A 20,246-nucleotide genomic window follows, 5' to 3' on the forward strand; every position below is an offset into this window, starting at 1 on the left:
TTGTTCTGGCTTCCAGTCAGCTCTAAACCTTACCTTCTGGGGACTCCAGGATTTTTTGCTCTTGGCCTGATGCAAGAGAAAGGAGAAACCCCAGAGAAAGAAGTGGGGCGGTAAAGAGCATTTTCTCCACTTACCTTTGGGTTTTTTGTGCTCCCAAGTAGAAATACGCATCAAGAATTCACAAGTTTACTTAAGCACAGGTTGCCCCTGGGCTGTGTGTCAGGGCTGGTGGTACTGCAGGTGTTATGAGAGGATCCGTAGAGTGTCCTTCAGGTGAACTGTTGTCCACAGCACCTTTCATATCTGCTCTAAAGTGAGCCCTACTTTCTGGCTACCGCCCCCCGCCCGCCGAATCTAAGCAGACTCCGTGTTGGAAGCTTACTCTGGCACAGAAGCTAGGATGTCGCCTTAAAGGTTATGATTCAATTGAATATAAAGAGTTTAGGGCAGTACCAGGCACATCATAAGCACGCAATAAATGTTAGCCAGCTTAGTTATAGCTTTTGGTAATAACTAATATTATGTAACTAATTTGCATTATACCACCTATTTCTTCCATTATGGAGATTCTGTCTCCCTTAAACTGTTAAACTTGAAGAAGAAACCAAACCTGATAATCTAGTCAAATTAACACATTTCACCCATGAATTCTACCTCCAACACAACCAAGCTCTGATACCTCAGATATAAGCAAAAACAAGTGAAGGAAGAACAGAAAAGCCTTATGGGGCTTTATGAGAAGGTTTTTCCATTGTTTAGTGTGTTTGCAAACAGGAATTTTATGGAAGTACCTAACCAAAGCTGTGAAAGATGGGTCTTCGTGGTCATGTGGCATTTTCCAGCTTTCGTTGGATTTTATGCTACATTAATTTGCCCTGGCTGATAAGTGGTGTTTGAAGAAATGTGAAATTTGGTTACTTTGATCTTTATTTTAATTCAAGCTTATTAAAAGCATCAAGCATTATATGCCACACTCAGCATTTTCATAGACATAGTCATTAGGAGAATCTGGACAAAGTAATACTCTTGTAGAAAAGGAAGCATCTTGCTGTACTTGAAAGATAACTGGACTTGGAGCTACTTCACTCCTCACTTGGGCAAATGCCGATATCAATTTCCTTAGCTATAAAGTGCCATCGGTGGGATGGATCTCCACGGTGAACCGTGTTGCACTTCTACAATTCCTCAAGGTCACATAATTAGGAAGTGGCAGAGCTAGGACGCAAAATTCCTAATTCCTGAAGGAATTCCTAATTCCTGAAGATAGTTAATCTCCTAATTTAGTGCTTCTCACCATATTGGGATGCCTTCTTTAGGAATAAGACTTTTCTTTAACTTTCAAGTTCCACAACTTCTAAAATTATTTTGCTATCTCGAAGCAGCAGAATATTGATCATTTTTCTCAGTTTAGGCTAACACAGTCCACACTGTTACCACTTAAATAAAGTAACAGAATGCGTAAATATCGTCCTTATCAAACATCCATCACTTCGTTGCTTTTATGAGATATAGATTGCTAAAAACTTTTGAGGTAGTAACCGGTTACCTTTAGGCATCAATGAACGCAAACAGTGAAGACCTCAGAGAAGAGTGACCTCATTTTCTCTACATGATCTCCAGTGTAGTCTAAGATAAGGCCCATACATAGTTAAAAGCTGGTAACAGCTCTGAACAGAAGTATGTATGGAAAGTTTCAAACTTGTATATATTTTTGAATGCTTTTGTTTTTGGAGTGAATTTTTAATACTCTGTGTTAAAAGAAAAACGTTCCATCGTGTAGGCAGCGTTCCTAAGTAAAAATCTTTGTTGCATTTTCCCATATAAATGAATTACCCTTATTAAAACAGGAGGAGGGAGGGATTCGTGGTGACCTACCACTGCCCTCCCCTTCTAAGAGAAGAGGAGGCCATGGGGTATGATAACTAAATGAACATCTCTGGAAGTTCCTCCATCTGATATGTGTATTCTGACATAACAGAATTTCCCAAGACTTCTTTGAGGAAGGCTGCCCATGCTTCAGACAAAGCTTACCCATTATTATTGTGATTTTGAATATTTCTAGTTCATTACAGTCCAAAAAATCTACAGAAGTTCCCCATGTTCAGTGGTTGACCAGAATCTGATTGTTGTGCTCAATGAAAGCCCTTTATTATTTAGCTAATACAACTCATACGGAAGTTAATTATTTCAGGAAATATGTAATAAGACCCAAAAAAATCACTGGATAATATGTAGATATATTTTAGTTCCATTACTATTCATAGCAATTAGATAACTCTCCCTCCCCACATTGAGGTGAGAATGGGCTCCTAGATACTTGGTGGTCAATATAACTGATTTGATTAATTTGCATTTAACTGTGGTTATTGTTACATCTACTGATTTGTTCAAATAAAAATTTCTAGAAGGCTCAGATTTGACTAAGACTGTGTTACATGCTTTTTCGCAGCTGCCATATATTCTCATGTAATTTTTACAACCGCTCTACAAGGTATGTCTAATTATTTCCGTATTACTTACTGAGAATCTAGGCTCAGAGGAGTTAAACTTCCCAAAATCTCACCGATAAGTTGGGGAATTTAAGTTTGTAAGTTGGAGAATGCAGGTTTTCTGACTCCAAGTCTAGTGCTCAGTCCATGAGACAAAACTGCCTCTTGAAGGCCATAGAAGTCCATTAACTTAAAAGAAAATTAAACACAGTTTTGGTTTGGCAACTATACTGTGTCACCCCTCCATGTACTCTCTTACTAAATGATTGGTCACTTGGGAATGTAACCGTTCCTGGAAAGCCTGGCGGTTCCCCAGCGTTTTCTGCCTACTGAGAACCTTCTGTCTTTATCCAATAAGTAATTTGTATTACCTGTCATCTACCTTAAAGGGAAGATGGTCATGTGAATTTATTCTAATAAAACTTAGTTTACAAGCTGCGCCTGTTTTAACATTGGTGTCCCTGCTTAAAAAGTAAAGGAGTTGCCAACTTACGCCACAATTACATGCTCAGGTTTTTTACTTTTGCTATTTAATTTTGGTCAGAGGATTTTTATAATCTGTAGGCTACAGCACTGTCATAGAAAAATGTGTGTGTGTGTGTGTGTATATATATATATATATATTTTTTTTTTTTTTTTTTTTTTTCTTTTTTGAGACAGAGTCTCACTCTGTTGCCCAGGCTGGAGTGCAGTGATGCAATCTCGGCTCACTGCAATCTCTGCCTCCTGGGTTCAAGCCATCCTCTCCCCTCAGCCTCCCAAGTAGCTGGGATTACAAGCGTGCGCTACCACACTCGGGTAATTTTTGTGTTTTTGGTGGAGATGGGGTTTCACCATGTTGGCCAGGCTGGTCTGGAACTCCTGACCTCAGTGCTCCACCCGCCTTGACCTCCCAAAGTGGAAAAATGTACTTATTTACTCACTTGTTTTGTGTTCTTTTTTCCTTTATCAGGGCATATTTATTTTCTCTTTTGAGACTTAAAAAACAATAGGTTATATGAAACTCTGAGATCATCTAGTCAAATTTCCCCATTTTTATCAATAAGGAAATTTAAGGCCAGAGATATTAAAGGGGCCATCCAAGATCAGCCAAACAATAAGTAATCGATTCAGGACTAGAGAACTAGTCCAGAACTCTCTCCTCCATATCATAGCTGGGAAGATTTCCATTTTCAAAAATAAACAGAACTGCACCTGGCAGAATGACATCCGGCTCGCAGAAGACCCTAGCGAGCTTCTCGTACCTTCCCGGAAAAACCCAGAGGAAGGCCAAATCTCAATTCTAGAATCTAGAAGGAATTGACATAATTTATGAGGCATGTGGAGGTGGCTTGGGGCAAAAGTTTCCAAGTAGCTCAATTCCTGGCTTACTTCATGAAACAGGCCCTGTGAAATTAAAAACATGAAAACTATTTAGTACTTGTCCTCTTCCCCAGTCATGTCTGTCACCTTACTCGAAGTCAGAGCTCCTGAGCCGGAGAAATACTCACTGATGCTCTTAACCACTGTTACACTGGGAAGAGAAGAAGTTCATATCCACCCTCTCTTCTTTCTCCCCAATCCACTTCCTCTTCATTCTGTCCCACATAAATCTTAGAGCTAAATCATGAGCAGAAAGCAGAGAAGGACTGACTCTTAGACCCATGGTGGCATCCCGAGAATAAACCCCTTTAGGTGAAGGTAGAAACAATAAATACCTGAGTAGCAGAACATGTGAATATTATGGTTTTTTATGTATGATGTTGGTTCAGAGATCCACAAAACCAGGCAATAGGAAGGAAAAGGATGCTGCTTCAATAGAAAAGTGGTAAACTAGAAATTGTACTTGGAAATATGTTCATCACCTTAGCATTGACCTGGGATTTAATTGAAAAAGGGATTCAACAAACATTACATGAACAGGGTCTGGGAAGAAAGGACCACATTTAAGGATGAGTGTAGAGAAAAAAGTAAAATGAGGCATATAAAAAAGTCAGCGGGCCGGGCACAGTGACTCATGCCTATAATCCAAGTGCTTTGGGAGGCCGAGGCAGGCAGATCATCTGAGGTCAGGAGTTTGAGACCAGCCTGGCCAACATGGTGAACCCTGTCTCTACTAAACGTGGCCAACCCCGTCTCTACTAAAAATACAAAAATTAGCTGGGCGTGGTGGCACATGCCTGTAATTCCAGCTCTCGGGAGGCTGAGGCAGGAGAATCGCTTGAACCCAGGAGGCAGAGGTTGCAGTGAGCCAAGATCGCGCCATTGCACTCCAACCTGGGCAACAAAGCAAGACTCTGTCTCAAAAAAAAAAAAAAAACAAAAGTAACACATTGCCTATAAGAAAACCAAAGAGCATCTGGCTTCAGACTTCTGCTCTATGGCACCAAATGCCAGGAAACAATAGAGAATTGTGAGGGGAAAAGTTGTGACTTTGGAATTTTATACATATTTTATATGTTAAGATACAGAATTTTTTAGTTATGATAACCATCCAGGAAATATACGAGCTATGTAATAGTCTTACAAAGATAATAAATTGTACAGCAACCTATAAGGCTTGATTTAAATAAAACAGTGTTTGCTTAGTATCATAATTTCAGTGGGCTCTGGGCTGTTAAATACCAGGACATTATCCACTAGAGGAAGGGTATGTATGCTTTTAAATAGATAATATGGCTAGAAGCTACATATCTAAAAGCACCCGAAGTCCTCATATGAATGGTTAAATTCATACAAGAAGGTGTAATAAATGCCATACCACAGCATCATGTTTCTTCATTTTTATTACTGAAATAATGCATGATAATTCTGGTATAAATAGAAAATTCAAGTATGTCTTTTACAAATAAAATATGAATTGCTCTCAATTTTCCCCCACCACCATTTAAAACACTGTATCCTGAAAGAGTCCATTGCTTTCAAGTGAGAAAAGCCAAGAGTCCCCACCGTTGGGGGTTGAGTAGCCTAGACTAGAGCTTGTAGACTGAAGCCCACGTGCTTCTCCATGCTCAAACGCAGAACTAAAAACAGGTAGAAAATCAGAAAATTGCACAATAGATGTCTGTGTTTCAAAAAGCAATCAAGAAAAAAAAAAAACCAAAAACTTGTTTTAGAATACAAATACAAGAAAAGTTCAATTGCAACAGCAGAAAGATGGCCTGGGTCAGTGAGGTGCTTTCCTTAGCTGTACTTGAAGTTTTATGGAACGCTGTTTAAATTCAGATATTAAGGGAATGAATGCAGTTTTAAAAATTACTTCTGGAGTCTACAATGTCAGTGTTAGAACTAAAGCTGGATTGTTTTGTTTTGTTTTGTTTTCATTTGCTTGCACTAGAAGGCCTTAGAAACACACAGGAGTGTAGAGTATCGTCAGCTCCGATGCTCAGTCTCTCCCTGGCAATAGAACAGTTTTATCTGTGCCCCAAGTTTTTGCCAATTTAAACTCTAAACTAAATTTTCAACGACACCAGCATGTTTGCTTTAAATTTAGCAATAGAATAGGCAATTGATTGATTTGCATTTCCTTAGTTTTTCATTCTGAAACAGAGCAAAACGTCTTCCCAAAGAGATGGAGAGAATCTCTTCTGGGTAGATTCCAAGTATAACCTGTCCCAGGGTCCGCTTGCTTAGCTGTAACTGACAAAAGTCTGTTCAATTTAACTATTTAGATAAGCGCAATGTTTTTATTTAAAAATTTAATATTTTCTATGGGGCTGTATTTTCCAAATAATAGCAACAAAACTGTCCTAATGTTTTCACTGTTCTGTAATTTTGTTTTAATGTAGAGGATATCCATAATTTCTTAACACTGGAAATATCATTCTGAACGATGTAGGAAGTGGTCAGTAATGTGAATGATGTTATTGTACCGTCTCCAGCTTTTTCTTTCTTCCCCCAGATGGGCGCACCTGTGCATACATCACTGTGCATGTGGGGGCATGTGAGTGGGAAAGCGGGTGTCACTCCTGTTTTCTGTCTTAGAGCGTCAGCGTTGGAAGGAATTTTTTTTTGTTGTTCATCCAGTCCAGCCCTCTCTAGTTGATAGTCCAGTAGTCTGTTAACAATTTGTAAGGGTCTGGGTTATATTTTAAAGGTTGTTGTTGTTGTTGTTGTTGTTGTTGTTGTTTTGGGTTCACTTATGTATATGCAGCTTGACTGTTCAACCCAGATTTTTGAACAATAAAACAATTTAATGTATACTTTCTGTTTTCTAAACTTAGTTATTTTAACTTAATCAGCGGCATGTCTGGTTTCTGAATAGTGTTTTAGTGTCACATTCCTGGAGGTAATGTTTGTCTTTGTAGTTTGCGATGTTAGGACGTTATGAGAATTCCACAGCCATATTCTGTGCCTCTGAGTCAATCCTCTGGGTGGAATAGTTGTTCCAGCAGAGTTGCCTCTGGTTTTCTGACTTAGATTTGCCTCACTGGGCAGGCCTGAGGTCCCATGTGGGACAGTATCACGGTGAATGTATATTGACCATTGTGTACATACTGCTAATTAATATTTTTCTGCTCTTTAAATGATTATGGCTTTTGGAGACTACATTTAATTCTCAAAACTTTTAATGTAGAAATTTACTGTTCTGGGCCGGGCTCGGTGGCTCACGCCTGTAATCCCAGCACTTTGGGAGGCCGAGGCGGGCGGATCACAAGGTCAGGAGATCGAGACCATGGTGAAACCCCGTCTCTACTAAAAAATAGAAAAAAATTAGCCGGGCGCAGTGGCGGGCGCCTGTAGTCCCAGCTACTGGGGAGGCTGAGGTAGGAGAATGGCATGAACCCGGGAGGCGGAGCTTGCAGTGAGCCGAGATTGCGCCACTGCACTCCAGCCTGGGCGACAGAGCGAGACTCCGTCTCAAAAAAAAAATAAAAAAATAAAAAATAAATAAAAAATAAAAAATAAGAAATTTACTGTTCTGTATAGAGAGCAGTTAAAAAATAATTTCTAAGAAACAAGTTTCTGAAAAATATATATGTGTATATTTTTGGATGGAGTCTCTTCGTCGCCCAGGCTGGAGTGCAGTGGCGCTATCTTGGCTCCCTGCAACCTCCGCCTCCCGAGTTCAAGCAGTTCTCCTGCCTCAGCCTCTCGAGTCGCTGCGACTACAGGCACCCGTTACCAAGTCTGGCTAATTTTTGTATTTTTAGTAGAGACAGGAGTTCACCATGTTGGCCAGACTGGTCTCGAACTCCTGACCTCAAGTGATCTGCCCACCTTGGCCTCTGAAAGTAAGAAATCCACTTTTAAAAATTATTGTACTCAATGTTTTTAAAGAGAGTTTATTTTTTGAGGTATATTCTAAATTAAGCATTTCCTTCAAAATAATCTAGAGGCGTAGAGTACATGGAGGCATAGATGAAGTGCAAATTGGCCTTAAGCAGATAATTGTTAAATTATCTGTGATGAGTATGTGAGGGTTCATTACCCTCTTCCCTGTTCTTTCCTGTATGTTTAAAATTTTCCGTTGAGGAAAATGTAAGAGGAAACACTAGAGATTCCACAAGCCTCCTCATCGATCTCATAGAACCACAGAATCTTCTAGCTAAAAGGAGAGACCTGAGAAGATGATGCTGGCAAGAGCAGATTGCAGGTCGATTTTCCAGGTGAGCACGCTGGGTGGTGCCAGTGATGATAAGAGCCAGTGGAGTTGAGGCCCTTGCTTTGAACTTGGCCTCATTTGTACCTACCACAAGGTGGAGCCTGGAACACCTTTTGTTCTCTCCCTTGAATGCAGACAGTAAGCAGATCAGGCCTAAGAGAACTGTAGTTATGACGCCAGGACTGAAATGGGATCCAGTCATGCTGTGAAGATGGCAAACTGAGCCAGGAGGTCCAAGGGGCTGGAATGGCACATGGCCTTCGCCTCCCCCTCTGGGACAGACATTCCTGGGCAGTGCTAGTGAGGCATGGGGTAGATACCTCAGGGCCCCTGGGTGCCTGGCGTCCCCCACCCTCATTGATGTGTCACGACCTTGCCTCCCCGCACCTGAAGAGGCCTCGTGACCAATATGTCCTGGCGTATTTTAGAAGATGTGTGTCCCCATCTTCCCAGCCCTCCTCAATACATTTCCTTTTCCTTCTCTTCCTTTCAGTTTCCCTGTTGTTATTCCTTCCTCCGCCTGGGAGAGTTTTCATCACCATCTTTTCTGGTTAGACACCAGGGACAGACATGAAAGACATTAAACAAGATGTATTTCAGCAATAAACAACATTCCTGTATTTCTCAGGGGATCCCAAAGAAATAAGGATGAGAAATAAAAATTCCTGCCGGGGCATTTACAGTGTACTCAGCTGCTGAAATGTTCAAAATGCAATCAAGGAAGTAATTTAGCACGTTTCTAATATACTTAACTATGGCAATCACGTTGAAGAGTTTGGCCAGATTCAAAGAATGCAGTGAATCTTTTAGGACATTATTAAAGAATCTAACGGCCACCAATAACAAATACATTTTTGACAGTTACTAGTTAATATTTATTTGTGCTTTGTTGTGTGTCCTTGGATAATGACCCAGAATTGAGAGGATGTGATTTGACCTCCCCACTAGGCAGGGAAAACTACGTTTCAGATGTTTCCTTTTGTTCTGTATTCTCAGTACATGTGCAGACTACTAGGTATTGGTCAGTACCATGGATTCCTCTTTCTTTTTTCTTTTCTTTTTTTTTTAAGATGGAGTTTCGTTCTTGTTGCCCAGACTGGAGTGCAATGGTGCAATCTCAGCTCACTGCAGCTTCCGCCTTCCAGGTTCAAGCGATTCTCCTGCCTCAGCCTCCCAGGTAGCTGCGATTACAGGCACCCGCCACCACGCCCAGCTAATGTTTTGTATTTTTAGTGGAGACAGGGTTCCACCTTGTTGGCCAGGCTGGTCTCGAATTCGTGACCTCAGGTGATCCACCTGCCTCAGCCTCCCAAAGTGCTGGGATTACAGGCGTGAGCCACTGCGCCCGGCTGGATGCCTCTTGCTCTCTCATTACTTCTCAGTGTAAACTATCCAGCCGGGGCCCTGCTGCCCAGGGGTCAGTCATTTATGTAGTACCTTCACAATGTTTGTAATAACTGAGTCCACTTGTCCTATTATTTATTTGATATTTTCTTTAAATTGATTCATTTTTACTTGAATTTATATTAAAGTAAAGAATGAGAATATTAATACTTAGAAAGCACTCAAAACAATACCTGGTACAGAGTAACTGTCTAGAAAAAATAGTAACTAGGCTGGATGAGGTGACTCATGCTTGTAATCCCAACACTTTGGGAGGCTGAGGTAGGAGGATCACTTGAGCCCAGGAATTTGAGACCAGCCTCAGCAACATTGTGAGACCCCATCTCCACAGAAAATTAAAAATTAGCCAGGTCTGGTGGCATGCATGTGTAGTCCTAGCTACCCAGGAGGCTGAGGTGGGAGGATCGCTTGAGCTGGGGAAGTTGAGGCTGCAGTGAACTGAGATTATACCAATTCACTCCAGCCTGGGGGACAGAGTGAGACCCTGCCAAAAGAAAAAAAGAGAGAGAGAAGAAAAGGAAAGAAAGAACAAAAAGTAACTATTAGCTATGGTTATTATTATTTATATTACTATATAAATGCTATATTACTTGCAATAACTATAACTACATAGCTATTAAAAGTGTTTGCCCATATGTACCCCAAGAGTTACTTCTTAGCATCACCAGTGGCACTTTGGGAAATAGCTCCCCCTCCCCCTGAAATGATCTTCCTGGTTTCCATGCGATCTTAAGTATCACTGTCTCCAGGTTTTTCTGCAGCATCTCTGGATTCTTTCTCTGGCTCCTCATCCTTTGACACTCTCATTTATATGGATTCAATTTTATACACTTTCTCAGGACGGTTTCGTCTACTTCCATGGTCGTAGCATAAGTAGACCTAGATTTTTTTTTCTTCAACTTTTAAGTTCAGGGGTATATGTGCAGGATGTGCAGGTGTGTTACATAGGTAAATGTGCGCCATGGTGGTTTGCTGCACAGATCATCCCATCATCCATATATTAAGCCCAGCATCCATTAGCTGTTCTTCCTGATGCTCTCCCTCCCTCCACCCCACCCCTGACAGGCCCCAGAGCGTGTTGTGCCCACCATGTGTCCATGTGTTGTCATCATTCAGCTCCTACTTCTAAGTGAGTACATACCGTATTTGGTTTTCTGGTCCCGCGTTAGTTTGCTGAGGATAATGGCTTCCAGCTCCATCCATGTCCCTGCAAAGAACATGATCTTGTTCCTTTTTATGACTGCATAGTATTCCATGGGTATAGGTACCACATTTTCTTTATCCGGTCTATCATTGATGGGCATTTAGGATGATTCCATATCCTTGCTATTGTGAATAGCGCTGCAGTGGACATACACATACATGTATCTTTATAATAGAATAATTTGTATTCCTTTGGGTATATACCCAGTAATGGGATTACTGGGCCAAATGGTATTTCTGCCTCTAGGTCTTTGAGGAATCGCCACACTGTCTTCCACAATAGTTGAACTAGTTTACACTCCCATGAACAGTGTAAAAGCGTTCCTTTTTCTCCACAACCTCGCCAGCATCTGTTGACTTTTTAATAATAGCCATCGTGACTGGTGTGAGATGGTATCTCATTGTGGCTTTGATTTGCATTCTCTAATGATCAGTGGGGCTGAGCTTTTTTTCATATGTTTATTGGCTGCTTGTATGTCTTCTTTTAAGAAGTGTCGGTTCATGTCCTTTGCCTACTTTTTAATGGAGTTGGTTTTTTCTTGTAAATTTGTTTAAGTTCCTTGTAGATTCTGGATATTAGACTTTTGTCAGATGGATAGATTGCAAAAATTTTCTCCCATTCTATAGGTTGTCTGTTCATTCCGATGACAGTTTCTTTTGCTGTGCAGAAACTCTTTCGTCTAATTAGATATTATTTGTCAATATGTGCTTTTGTTGCTATTGCTTTTGGCATTTTTGTCATGAAATCTTTGTCCATGTCTGTGTCTTGAATGGTATTGCCTAGATTTTCTTCTAGGGTTTTTATAGTTTTGGGTTTTACATTTAAGTCTTTATTCCATCTTGAGTTAATTTTTGTATATGGTGTAAGGAAGGGGTCCAGTTTCAATTTTCTGCATATGGCTAGCCAGTTCTCCCAGCACCATTTATTAAGTAGAGAGTCCTTTTTCCATTGCTTGTTTTTATCAAGTTTGTCAAAGATCAGATGGTTGTAGGTGTGTGGCCTTATTTTTGGGTTCTCTAGTCTGTTGCATTGTAGACCTAGATTTTCTAAACCTTTATCAACTGGGCTTCTTCAGCTGAACCACAGAATACAGAAAACGACTCGAGGCCCTATTTTCTCAGTTCTTCAAGAACTGACGTGCATAACTAGTACCATTCCAGGTGCAGGGGAGAGACGTTCATTCATTCCAGACTGAAGCCTTGGGGCTTTCAGGCTGGCTTCTGCAGTGGAATCCCAGTTGAAGCAGGCTCCTCAACCCCATGCCCCACCCTGTCTTTCCTTCCTAAGGAAATGGCACCTGTACCTACCTTGTTGCCCAAGCCATAAACCTGACAGGTCATACTAGGACCTCCCTCTTTCCTCTCCTCCTTCCTCCAAAATCAGTTTCCATTATCTAGTCATTCTACCTGCCTTTGAATATCTTCCCTTCTCATTCTCCTCACTGCCACCAACTTGGTCAGCGCACACAACTTTGCCAAATTATTATTCAGAAGTTGCCTGAGTGGCCTCCTTGCCTCTTGCCACCACCAGTCCCTCCCCAACTGCTTCCTAGAAGCCTCACTACACACAAGTCTTATTCTATCATTTCTTCCTTCCTGACTTGCCAAAACTTTTCTGATAAAGTTCCACATCGACCACGTGGACTGTCGAATCTTGCATTTACGCCATGCCCTCCCTCTCTCCTGCCCTTCCCTCCCACCTGCTCCTCTGCCAACACACCCTGCTCTCGTAAAACTCATGCTGTTTCTTCAGTTCTCATCTGGCACACGATATATGAGAGCTCCTCCTGAGAGGCAAGCTAGGCCTCTTGCATTCTGCTGCCTCAGAGGACAGCAATGTTGAACAAAGCTACAAACCAACCATGGTCACCTGCAAGGCATCTGCCATTCCCAAGGAGCCACATGTATTCAAATGGAGTAGCTTTCTGTCTGTGAGCATTTGACTCCTGGAGTGGCTAAATTAGGAAAAGAAGTCATTTATCTAATAAAGGTCAGCACTTCCTAGCATAGAGGTCTGTGTCTCAGCCAGTGGCTGCTCAGAGCCTGTATTTTCTTTTCTTTTTCTTTCTTTTTTTTTTTTTTTTTTTTTTGAGACGGAGTCTCGCTGTGTCGCCCAGGCTGGAGTGCAGTGGCTCACTACAAGCTCCACCTCCCGGGTTCACGCCATTGTCCTGCCTCAGCCTCCCGAGCAGCTAGGACTACAGGCGCCCGCCACCATGCCGGCTAATTTTTTGTATTTTTAGTAGAGACGGGGTTGCACCATGTTAGCCAGGATGGTCTCGATCTCCTGACCTCGTAATCTGCCCGCTTCAGCCTCCCAAAGTGCTGGGATTACAGGCGTGAGCCACCGTGCCCGGCCTCAGAGCCTGTATTTTCAATGGTGGATGTTTCCCTCAGAGAACTTGAATTAATAGGCTCAGCAATGAAGACCAAGAGGCTGTCACAACCCATGTTTTCTTAACAGAACTATGCTGACAGCTTCACTGTATTTGCTACAATATTGCAAGGTTCCAGATCCTCCAAGAGCCTCGGTAATGTCTGTGGCATTGAGATTTCCAAAACACTGTATTGGAGAAGCATCTACCAAGGTAGCAGCTAACCTCCTTTTGATCAAAAGATTTTAACCTGGGACTCATGGCTGGGCTTCAGGGAGTCCAAGGACCCCTACAATTATAGGCATAGTTTTTTGTCTATGTGCATGTGGGGAGAAGGTCCACTTGGAAGGAGGGTCCACTCTCCAGAGAGTCCATTGCTTAGGACCAAGACGCCAGTTTTCCCTTTGGATGCCTGACCGATTTCGTTTATTCATTAGAATATTTGAACACTTGCTATGATGTGCCAGGCACTGTTCTAAGCAATAGAGAAATGCATCAGAAAACACAAAAACATCGGCACGCATGGCACTTTTATTCTAGATGGAGAAAGAAGACAATATAAATTACATTCTATGTTTTGTTGTTGTCGGTTTTGTTTGTTTGTTTGTTTTTGAGATGGAGTCTTGCTCTGTCGCCAGACTGGAGTGCAGTGGCACAATCAGCTCACTGCAATCTTCGCCTCCCGGGTTCAAGCAATTCCCCTGCCTCAGCCTCCCGAGTAGCTGGGACTACAGGTGTGCACCACCACACCTGGCTAATTTTTTGTATTTTAGTAGAGATGGGATTTCACCATGTTGGCCAGGATGGTCTCGATCTCCTGACCTCGTGATCCACCCACCTTGGCCTCCCGAAGTGCTGGGATTACAGGCATGAGCCACCACGCCTGGCCCATTACGTTCTATGTTAAAGGGTCTAAGTGCCACAGAGAAAAATTAAGCAAGAGTGTACTGGGAAAGGAGATGAAATTTTAAATAGAGTGGTCAAAGAAGGCATCATTGAAACGATGCCATTTAAGTTGAGACTTGAGGCTGTTGAGGGAGCAAGCAACATGGATACCAGAAAGAAGACCATCCCAGGCAGAAGGAACCGCAAGGGCAAGGCCCTGAGGTCCCATAGGTATCCAGAAGACTCTCTCTTCAAAGTTCCTTTCGCCTGACACTAAAGCTGAAGCAGGGGCTAAGAAAACATCATCACCTTCTGGCAGAGTGGAGGGGCTGAGCTGCTCAGGTCAAACTATTTTCTGTTTGATGGACCAGGCTGGTTTATCTAAAGCTGCATAAAATAAGGATATGGCTCTGGGCCGGAGACTGACATTCATCATCTTTCAGACATGCTAGTTCCACAGTGGATGGAGGCATATACAGTTTTGCCTCAAATCCCAGTTGTCATCTGGCCATTCTTTTTTTTTTTTTCTTTTTTGAGACGGAGTCTCACTCTGTCACCCAGGCTGGAGTGCAGTGGTGCAATCTCAGCTCACTGCAAGCTCCGCTTCCCGGGTTCACGCCATTCTCCTGCCTCAGCCTCCTGAGTAGCTGGGACTACAGGTGCCCGCCACTATGCCCAGCTAATTTTTTTTTTTTTTTTTTTTGTATTTTTAGTAGAGATGGGGTTTCACCATGTTAGCCAGGATGGTCTCGATCTCCTGACCTCGTGATTCGCCCACCTTAGCTTCCCAAAGTGCTGGGATTACAGGCGTGAGCCACCGCGCCCGGCCGGCCATTGGCCATTCTCAATAGACCAGCAACCTCTCCACAGAAGATAACACTAACAGAAAAAGGGAACCTGTGTGTTAAAATTCAAGCAGGAGGCCGGGCGCAGTGGCTCACACCTGTAATCCCAGCAGCTTGGGAGGCCGAGGCAGGCAGATCACTTGAGGCCAGGAGTTCAAAACCAGCCTGCTCAACATGGCAAAACCCCGCATCTACTAAAAATACAAAAATTAGCCTGGCCTGGTGGTGCACACCTGTAATCCCACCTGTAATCCCAGCTATTTGGGAGGCTGAGGCAGGAGAATCACTGAGGTGGAGGTTGCAGTGAGCCGAGGTTGTGCCACTGCACTCCAGCGTGAGTGACAGAGTGAGACTCTGTCTTAAAAAAGAAAAAAAAAAAAAAAAATTCAGGCGTAGCACAATGGCTCACACCTGTAATCCCAGCACTTTGGGAAGCCCAGAGGGGTGGATCACAAGGTCAGGAGTTCATCACCATCTTGGCCAACATGGTGAAACCCCATCTCCACTAAAAATGCAAAAGAAAAAAAAAATTAGCCAGTCATGGTGGCGCATGCCTGTAGTCCCAGCTACTCAGGAGGCTGAGGCAAGAGAATTGCTTGAACCCGGGAGGCAGAGGTTGCAATGAGCTGAGATTGCGCCACTGCACTCCAGCCTGGGCAACAGAGTGAGACTCCATCTCAAAAAATTCAAGGGGGAGGCCAGGCACAGTGGCTAATGCCTGTAATCCCAGCACTTTGGGAGGCCAAGACAGGAGGATCACTTGAGCCCGGGAGGATCACTTGAGCCCAGGAATCCCAGACCAGCCTGGGCAACATAGTGAGACCTCGTCTCTACTAAAAATTAAAAAAAGAAAGAAAAACCCACAAAAAATTATCCAGGTGTGGCAGCCTGTAGTCTCAACTACTCAGGAGGATGAGGCGGGAGGATCACTTGAACCCAGGAGGTTGAAGCTGCAGTGAGCTGAGATTGCACCACTGCATTCCAGCCTGGTGACAGAGTGAGACCCTGTCTCAAAAACTAAAATAAAATAAAAAGATCAGAGAAAGTATACATTAAAATTCAAGGTGAAAAAACCTTCACTTTTCCTGTTTTGTTTGTTCCAACAAATAGACTCATCTCATAATATTCTGTATATTTGTAATCCATTGTAAAGATGTTGGTTTTTACTCTTAGTGAGATGGACACTCATTAGAGTTTTTATTAATTTTTATTGTGGTAAAATACACATAAAATTTACCATCTTAACCATTTTTAAGTGTACAGTTCAGTGGCATTCAGTGCATTCACATTGCTATGTGACTGATACTACTTTCTATCCATCTCCAGAACTTTTTCATCTTGTACTGAAAACCTGCACTCATTAAACAGTAACTCCTCATTCTCCCCTTCCCCCAGTGTCTGGCTGCTGTTTACTTTCTATGAATTTGACTACTCTAGGTACCTCATGTATATAGAATCATACAATATTTGTCCCATATGTCTTACAGGGTCATCCATCTTATTGCATGTATCTGAATGTCATTCCTTTTCAAGGGTGAATAATATTCCATCGCATGGATATACCACATTTTGTTTAATCATTCATCTGTTGATGAACATTTGGGTTGCTTCTACCTTTTGGCTATTGTGAATAATGCTGTTATGAACAAGGGTGTACAAATATCTGTGCAAGTCCCTGCTTTCAGTTCTTCTGGATATATGCCCAGAAGTGGAATTGCTGGATCAAATGATGATAATTCTAAGTTTAATTTTTTGAGGAGCCACCATACTATTTCCACAAAGGGTGTACCATTTTACATCCCTACCAACAGCGCTCAAGGGTTCCAGTTTTTCCACATCCTCACCAACAATTATTATTTTCTGTTGTTGTGTGTGTTTTTTTTTTTTTTTTTAAATAGTAGCCATCCTGGTAAGTGGGGAGTAGAACCTCACTGTGGTTTTGATTTGCTTTTCCCTAATGATTAGCAATGTTGACCATCTTTCATGTGCCTTACTTATTTTTAAAAGATCACTCTGGAGGCTGTGTTGAATGTTGTTAACTGTAGGATGATGGGATGGAGGGCAGGGGAAAAAACATGGAAGGTAGATGACTATTTACAAGGTTATTGCAGTATTCTAGCCAAATAATTATGGTGGCTTGGAACAAGATGACAGTGGTGGAGGTGGTAAGAGTTCATGGGACTCTGGATATATGTTGAGGCCAGAGCTGATAAAATTGAAAGAGGAATGTGAAAGAAAGAAAAGTCTAGAATGACTCCTATCTTTATGCCCATGCAAATGGCCATTTACTGAGATGGAGAATGCTGGTAGAATAGTACACTGGGAGGGTAATATCTCACCCACCCTCATGAGAGGGTGAGATATCAAGAACCCAATTTTAGGCTGGGTACGGTGGTTCACACCTATAATCCCAACTTTGGGAGGCCAAGGTGGGAGGATTACCTGAGCTCAGGAGGTTGACGATTCAATGAGCCACAATCATCACACCATTGCATTCTAGCATGGGTGACAGTGTGAGACCCTGTCTCAAAAAACAAAACAAAACAAAACAAAACAAAAACACCAATTGTCTTGATTCCCAGCCAATGCGCCAAAAAAATAAAATAAAATCCAGTGAACATGTAGACATGGAAGTTTGGATCCCTATTGGATTTTCACGTGGAGATACTGACAATACATGCTGACATTAGGTACGAGAGTCCGGAGATCAAGGGTGTTTCTGTTATCTTTTGCTGCACAATAAGCTTCCCTAAAACTCAGAAGTTTAAAACAGCAACAATTTCTTATTTCTTACAACTCTGTGGGTTGACTGCATACAGCTGGCCAGTTCTGCTCTATGTGGCATCAGTTGGGGTTACTTATCTGGCTGCATTCAGCTGGTGGCTGGGCTGAGCAGAAAGGTCCAAGAAGGCTTCACTCACATTTCTGGCACCTCAGTGCTCCATGTGACCTCTCCACATAGTTAGCTTGGGCTTCCTCACAACATGGTGACCACAGGGAGTCAGATGTCTTACATAGTGGTTGGCTGTCCACAGAGGACAAGAGCAGAAGCTGTCAGGCCTCTTAAAGCTAGGTCTAAACTGACATAGCATCTCTTCTGCCATATCCTATTCATCAAAACAGGTCACAAGGCCAGCACATATGTGAGGGAAGGAAAACAGACTCCACCTTTTGATGAGAACAGTGGCATATGTTGACAGGGATGGGAGGAATTGATGGCAGCCATCTTTGGAGACTACCCACCACCGAGTGGGGTATCAGGGTTGGTGGTATAAGTTTGAAAGTAATCAAAGGATAGTTGGTACCTAAAGCCATGCCACTGGATAAGATTACTCAGGGAATGACTGTAGATAGAGAAAAGATGAAAAGGCTAATCTCTAGGCTATTCCAGCCTTTTGCACTTGGAAGGGGAAACCAGCAAATGACCCTGAGAAGGAACAACCAATAAGGTAGGAGGAAAACCAGGAGAGTGTGGTGTTGACGAAGTCAAGTGAGACAGCGTTCCAAGAACGCTGAGTAATGTTAGGAAATGGAAAAGTCATGCTGAATAGAGTTCTAAGAATATCCATCTTGCTACCTTACTGAGCTCTTGGGAAAATTCAATTAATATTGTGTGAGGACGCCTTGCTTTTTCCTTCTTTTTTTTTTTTTTTTTTTTTTTTTTGAGACAGAGTCTCACTCTGTTGCCCAGGCTGGAGTGCAGTGGCGTGATATCGGCTCACTGCAATCTCCGCCTCCCAGGTTCAAGCGATTCTCCTGCCTCAGCCTCTCAAGTAGCTGGGACTACAGGTGCGTGCCACCACATCTGGCTAAATTTTTGTATTTTTAGTAGAGATGGGGTTTCACTGTGTTAGCCAGAATGGTCTCAATCTCCTGACCTCGTGATCCACCCACCTCAGCCTCCCAAAGTGCTGGGATTACAGGTGTGAGCCACCGCACCCGGTCACTTTTTCCTTCTTAAAAGGCTTTTGGAGGTAGAGATACAAAAGAAAACTGGAGGAAAGAAAGGTAGATAGGGGAGGGAGGTGAGCAAAGAGAAATTTGGGGAAGGACCCAACAACTAAATGCAAGAGATTGCGAAGACAGATGGGGCTGGAGTTGAAAGGCAGATGTAAACAGAACACACCTATCTCTGAATTTGCAGACACGAAGAGTAATATTCTTTCAGTGCCTAACATGTTCCCCTTTCCGAAGAGCTGATGAGGGCCGGATGGGTTTATCTCTGTACCTGCCTTTGCCCACAGATGTTCAGTGTCTCCCAGCTGTGTACTGAGCTAAAGAGGTCTCTGGCGCAACCTGGAATTCCAGATGCTGTGGAATGAATCTAGCCTCCGGTTAGCCTCGTTTCCAGTTATCTGCCTAGACAGGTCTCTCTGTGCTCCAGGCAAATCGAGCTTTTGGTCTCCTCACAATGCCCCCAAACCTGCTTTCCTCCTGCCTCTGTGCAGGTGTTTCCTTTGCTTTCAATGTTGCTCTCTTTCCTGGCTGAAACCTTCTCATCTTGAAAACCAAGTTCCAATGCTTGTTCGGATTTAGCTTTTATTGGCTGCCGTCCCCATTCTCTCCTCTCTAGGCTGCTCCCAGGATTAGCTTTTAGTGTGCTTGTCTCACCCACTCTAGATTGTCAGCTTCTTGAGGACAGTGACTGTCCTCCTCCTCTTCCTCATTGTCCATGTTCATTATTTGCACTTTTTTAAAAAGCCTGTGGGCAGCCAGGTGCGGTGGCTCAGACCTGTAATCCCAGCACTTTGGGAGGCCGAAGCAGGTGGATCACTCAAGGCCAGGAGTTCAAGAACCAGCCTGGCCAAAGTGGCAAACCCCATCTCTACTAAAACCATAAAAAATTAGCTGGGCGTGGTGGCGCACACCTTTAATTCCAGCTACTCAGGAGGCTGAGGCATGGGAATCACTTGACACTGGGAGGCAGAGGTTGCAGTGAGCTGAGATGCTGCCATTGCACTCCAGTCTGGGCAACAGAGTGAGACCCTGTAAAAAAAAAAAAAAAAAAAAAAAAACAAAGCCTGTGGCTGAGGATGGTGGCACACACCTATAGTCACAGCTACTTGGGAGGCTGAGGTGGGAGGATCACTTGAGCCCAGTGTCCAGCGTGGGCAATACAGTGAGACCCCATCTCTTTAAAAAAGAACAGTGGGTATTGACTGTGTAGAAGTCACCATGGATATAGAGGTGAATAAGAAAAGCGCTCAGCAAATACTTGTTGCATTTAATGCTGTTTAAATGGGACTTGTGCTCGCTGATGGGATTCTAGAGAGGGATTCGACTGCACTAATGAATTGATACTCTCTCGTTATCTTCTATTCTCCATGTAACCATATTTGCCAAATCCCTTGCCTCAAGAGGCTTTAACCACATATAAAGGCTGAGCTTCTATTGCCGAAACCAAGCAAATAACTGAGACAACTTAATGAGACAGCTTATAGATTGTTCAGGAAAACAAATA

Source organism: Chlorocebus sabaeus, chromosome 12 (assembly GCF_047675955.1).
Source record: "Chlorocebus sabaeus isolate Y175 chromosome 12, mChlSab1.0.hap1, whole genome shotgun sequence".
NCBI classification, from domain to species: domain Eukaryota; kingdom Metazoa; phylum Chordata; class Mammalia; order Primates; family Cercopithecidae; genus Chlorocebus; species Chlorocebus sabaeus.